This window comes from Notechis scutatus, chromosome Z (assembly GCF_049901735.1).
Source record: "Notechis scutatus isolate UNSWTSFEM ecotype Mainland chromosome Z, rNotScu1.2, whole genome shotgun sequence".
NCBI classification, from domain to species: Eukaryota; Metazoa; Chordata; class Lepidosauria; order Squamata; family Elapidae; genus Notechis; species Notechis scutatus.
The window spans coordinates 108111482-108117481 of NC_142025.1; the positions used below are offsets into that span (position 1 = coordinate 108111482).

At 40.8% G+C, this 6000-nt stretch overlaps 1 pseudogene; it reads left to right on the forward strand.

Annotated features, from left to right (window-relative positions):
- Positions 1-2115: 2115 nt before the first annotated feature.
- Positions 2116-3030, forward strand: LOC148129084 (olfactory receptor 14A16-like; annotated as a pseudogene).
- The last annotated feature ends 2970 nt before the right edge of the window (positions 3031-6000 follow it).

Consider the following 6000-nt stretch of genomic DNA (forward strand, 5'->3'; position numbering starts at 1 on the left):
ATTTTCTTTTCCATGGCTATTACAATAGCAGTATGCAGGGTTTTATTAAAGATACTTTAAAAGAGCAACTCATTTTTCTTCAAAATGGGGTTTCTTCTGACAATACATATGCCTAGCAGACTTCTTCTAAACTCTAGGTTTTAAATTCTTGATGAAAAAGTGAATGAATCCCTGCAAACGTTTTTTTCAACTTTCTGACTATAAGGTTCAGCCTTGACTATAAGGTTAAGCTGAGCCAGACTGGATCAATAGTAACAGCAATAGCAATTACTTATATACTGCTTCATAGTGCTTTATAGCACTCTCTGGGCAGTTTACAGAGTCAGCATATTGCCCCCAACAATCTGGGTCCTCACTTTATGAACACTGGAAGGATGGAAGTCTGAGGCAACCTTAAGTCAGTCAGATTGAACTCCTGGTTGTGGCAGAGATTGCCTACACTGCTGCACTCAGCCTTGTGCCATCAATGATGTAATAAATGTATTTACTCAGGTATTAGACAATATCTTCTGCCAAGCACTGCATCTATATTTATCGTTATGAGCCTATTTGATAGGTTTGTACCTTGCCTTTCCTCTAGGATAGGGGTGTCCATCTTGCAGTGTCACATTGTCATCATGTGATGCATCAGGCTTTTTCCCCTTCACTAAATTGGGGGGAGGTGTGGCCAGTACGTGATGCATCTAGCCTGTAGGCTGTGAATTTGACACCCATGCTCTAGGAGATCAAGACAACAATGTAATGTAATGCAATATAATGCAAAGCAATGCACTGTGAGTATAGTACAGTAATATTATTATATCATATCATATTACATAATATTTATATTATGTTAATTATAATATTTTTATTTCTTCTCTGTAATTTTTAAGTAACTCAAGACAGCAAACATACTGAGTACTCTTTTCTCCTCCTTTTTCTCCCATCACAACATTTGGGTGCATTTGGGTAGAGAATTAGTGACTACCCCCAAGACACCCAGTTTTTCATGCCTAGGGTATGCCAAGAACTCATAATCTCCTCATTTCTAGGCTAGCACAATGCTAAACTAACCTGGTACTCCTGTTCTATTTTTTTTTTTTTACCCTTGTAAAAATATCATGAAATTGACCAATCTAAATTCTCCAAGATTTCTTCTTTGGGTAAAAAAATGGTCTTGGCAGGCATTTCCAAATTCTAACAAACATTTTAACCAGGGGTGGGATTCAAATTTTTTAACAACCAGTTCTGTGGGTGTGGCTAGGTGGGCATGGCTATGTGACTGGGTGGGAGTGGCTTCTTCTTCTTCTTCTTCTTCTTCTTCTTCTTCTTCTTCTTCTTCTTCTTCTTCTTCTTCTTCTTCTTCTTCTGCAACTCCCCCCCATTTTTTTTTATTCCTGGGCCTCAGGGAAGCCTTCTGCGGGGGTATCTTTGCTCCCAGAAGGCTTTTCTGGGGCCCAGGAAGGCAAGAAATGGAATGGGGTTGCTGTACCCCCCCCCCTGCACTCGTCCTACACCCCTTTTTGCCTCGTGGGCCTCAGGGAAGCCTCCTGGGTGAAGCAGTAAGACAGCGAGGGGGATCCCAGCACAGCTGATCATAGGAACAGCTGATTGTTGGGAGGGAAGAAAAAAAATCTTAAGGAGTGACTAGGTGGGGGAGAATACAGTCAGCAATGTTGGGCATGTACGCAATGTTGCACATACATGATAAGGACTGACTGGGAGGGGAGGGGAGGGTGGGGATGGGTGGGGCTAGCCAGTGGCATGATTTGCCAGTTCTCTGAACTATGCAGAATCATAACAACTGGTTCTATAGAACTGGTCTGAACCGGTAGAATCCCACCCCTGATTTTAACCATAACAACAATGCAAATAATTGTGAATGAAGAAGGGGAGAAAAAGAAAAGGGTGTTTTGGTTGTTAATTTCATAAATTATCCATTGAAAAATATGGGAATGCTGTACTTGGACATTGGCATTTTTAAACATTGTAGTGCTCCTTTAATTGTTGCCACATTATTATTATTTAAATCCATTCTGTTCTCAGTACATATCAAGCTGCACCTTCACTGTTTTAATGAGGTTCTCACCTTTGATTCCTTACAGATGTGGCATTCATCTTAGCCCCAACTTAAACATGAAAAATCAAACAATCGTGTCTTTCTTTCTGCTCATGGAATTCTCCAAAGAACGGCACCTGCAGCTTCTACATTTCTTCTTATTCTTCATATTATATCTGGCAACTGCAACAGCAAATCTTTTCATCATCTCTGCAGTAGCTTTTGACCATCAACTGCACAGCCCCATGTATTTGTTTCTGGTGAATTTGGCTGTGCAGGACCTGGGCATTGTTTCAGTCATAGTCCCCAAATCCATGATAAATTCTGTCATGAATACCAGGCACATTTCTTACTTTGGTTGCATTGCACAAGTCTTTATCTTTGCCTGCTTTGAAGCTTCTGAATTCTCCCTCCTGACAGTCATGGCATATGATCGATATGTTGCCATTTGCCATCCATTGCACTATGAGTTGGTGATGAATTGGAAAGCCTGCACCAAAATAGTGATTATGGTGTGGGTCACAAGTCTTCTCTATGCAATGTTGCATACCAGTGGCATCTTTTTCCACCCCTTTCTGTTCTAATGTTGTCAACCATTTTTTCTGTGAAATTCCATACTTGCTAAAATTGTCATGTTCTGGATTCAATCTAACTGAAACTGGAGTTATAATTTTGAGTATCATTGTAACATTGGGTTGTTTTATTTTTATCATTGTCTCTTATACTTTAATCTTCCAGGCAGTGTTGAGCATCCCTTCTGTGAAAGGAAGACAGAAGAGTTTTTCCACTTGTCTTCCCACCTTATAGTCTTATCCACTTTTTTGGTACCTGCATGCTTAGCATATTTGAAACCCCCCTCTAACATTTCATCTTATTTAAATTTTGCATTAAGTGCCCTATATTCTTTACTTCCACCCTTGTTCAATCCAATCATCTACAGCATAAGAAATAAAAATATCAATTCTATCCTAACTAAATTATTGAGATTTTAATATTATCTTTTGATAATATTTTCTCTTTTATTTTTCTTCATTGAACTTTCCCGTTTTTCTTCTGAGGAAAGAAATTTCAATGGGAAACACAGTTGATAAGAAGTAGGGCCTTAGTACTCTGAATCAATGGTAGCACTTGAAGAAATGATGTCCTGCAATCCCATATCTGTATTTACTGGCTCTGCTTTTAAGGGTACTATGAGTTGCCTTAGCAGCATCCTGAGTTCCACAAATTCACAACTGCAATTCCTGGATTTAGTATCAAGGCGATGAACTAATCTTCTTCCCCACCCCCACAACTAATTGCAGACTACTTTTAATAATTAAGTTTGGAGTCTAGTCTCTGCTGAATAAAAGCACACTTTTGTTAGTGTATTAAACAAATTATATGTTATCTTTGGGCAAATGACCTTACAGATTTTGTCTTCATGAATACCAAGAGTATTTTAATATAAAAAGGGAAATTGTTATGAAATGTATTGCTATGTCTGATTTTATATGCTACACTATCCAAAGTTCATTTAAAAGTTAATTGAGGAAGCCACAATATTCTCCTATACCAGGTGATGCTGCAGCATGAATCATGATTATACAATATTGCATTTGGGAAACATTAAATCAATACTGATTTTCCAGAAGGGATTTGTGAGTAATATGTTAATATTTCTTGGCTCCTGCTTATATTTTCTGTTTAGACTCTTGTACACATCCTTGAAAAGACTATGAATGCCAGTAGTACTGTAGTTTCTCCCCCTTTAGATCTTTTGAGACAGAGAGATGGAGATGCGGCTTCTTGGGAGTGCATTTTGGAGAAGTATCAAGAGAAATGCTAAAAGGGTAATCAGTTTGGGATTAAATTCCAAATGAAATTGGGTCTTCAAGGAAAGGAGATGTGAAGGACTTTCAACTGCAGGTTTCTAAAAACCTCATTAGGATATTAATCTCATTTTTTAAATTAGATTTTTAGAAACCTGCAGTTGAAATATTGAAATGGTATAGGGTTCACCACAAGGTCCCTTCTAACTGTTATTCTGCTATTCTGACACCTTTCTCATGACTTCTACTCAGATTTTGGCATCCTCAGTTTTCCTGCCTGAACAGGGGGTTGGACTGGAAGACCTCCAAAGCCCCTTTCAACTCTGTTATTCCTCAGCTAAACAGCTAAGAGTCTGAGGATGCAAAATCTGAGTAGAGGTCCTGGGAAAGATGTCAGAATAACAGAATAACACTTAGAAGGGACCTGGGGGGGGACTCTATACCATTTCAGAGAAATGGCTGTCCAGTCTTTTGTTAAAAACTTCCAGTGATTGAGCACCCAGAATGTCTGGAGACAAGCAGTTCCACTGGTTAATTGTTCTCACTGTCAGGAAGTTTCCCCTTAGTTTTAGGTTGCTTCTCTCTTTGTTCAGTTTCCATCCATTACTTCTTGTTTGCCTTCTGGTGCTTTGGAAAATACATTGCCCCCCCCCTTCCTTCTGGCAGCCCCTTAAAAGCCTGTTGCCTATCACTGTCTTGGGCAAAGCATGTGAGCCATTTCCTCCTTTCAGTGGTCCATGAAAGTACATCTATAGTATGTAGATCATAAAGTCAAAAAAAGGTGAACAACATTTTTATAGAACTGAGGCTGGGTGTGACAAGGAATGGCTAGGAGGGGAGGGGCCAGGTAAGGCACCCCTTGACATGACTGACATTGAGTTGGCCATGCCCACCTAATCACATGACCACCAAGCCAGACCCACCCACTCACATGACCACCAAGTCACAACCACCTAGTCACATGACCACCAAGCCATACCCACCAAGTAAGCCATGCCCACACAACCAGTAGTAAAAAAAATAAATCCCACCACTGATGCACACCCCTTACTTCCTCCAGATCCACTACTACATATCTAAAATGTAAACTACTCAACGCAAAAAGCTTCGCAAACAAAATGCATGAATTCTTCATCTTACTAAGCATAGCCACATTTGACATTATATTTGTCTGTGAGACATGGTTGAATGCATCTTTCTCAGACTCCATTACCACAGTAAGAGAGTATCATGTTTATCAGTTAGAACACAAAATCCGTAGAGGAGGTGTAGTTGCTATCTTCTATAAAAAAAACACCTAAATCTAAACAAGATTCAAATTACACAGGAGCTTGCTCTTCTAAAGCAGTGGTCGCCAACCAGTGGGCTGGGGACCACTGGTGATCTGTGAGAAAATTTTGGTGGACTGCAGAGAAATGTCACCCCCAAAACAATCCAGGCTGTGGGGGAACACAAGGCTGCGCCGCTCACATAGCCCATGGGAACACAAGGCTCACGTCACTTGCATTGTGAACAACACAAGATAGTGAGGGAAGGGGGGAAAGGGCGGAGGGAGAAACTTGTCCCACTCACCCCACATGCCTCACCTGGCCACCGGGCTTCTTCTTTCCACTTCTTTCTTCTTCTGCTTTTGACTGCATGCAAGGAAAACAGCAAAAGTTTCTTTCTCTCCCCCAAACTCCACCAGAAATGAGTCTTTGGGACCCTGCAAGGCATCCTGCTCAAGAGGCTGCACTGGCGCAACAAGTCTCATAAAGACTCATTTCTGGCAGAGATTGGGGGAGAGAAAGAAAGACTGCTGCTTCTGCTGCTTTCCTTGCATGAAGTCAAAAGTATCTCTCTCTCTCTCCCTCCCTCCCTCCCCCCTCCCCTCCCCCTGAGAATGGAGCTGGAGATGGTATCTTGTGATCCCAAATAAAGAATAATTAATCTGTAGGAAAACAGTATGGGGAATTTTCCTGCAAAGCTTTTTGGGGATTTTCCCAGGTTCTCTGGACCGCAGGATTTAAAATTATGACTTTGATGGGCCCCGAGGTCCAAAAGGTTAGCAACCCCTGTTCTAGAGACCATCGTCAGTGAACTGTCCTTAAATACCACAATCCGCTTCTTACTATGCTACAGAGCCCCAGATTATGAGATAGTTCATGCAAACAA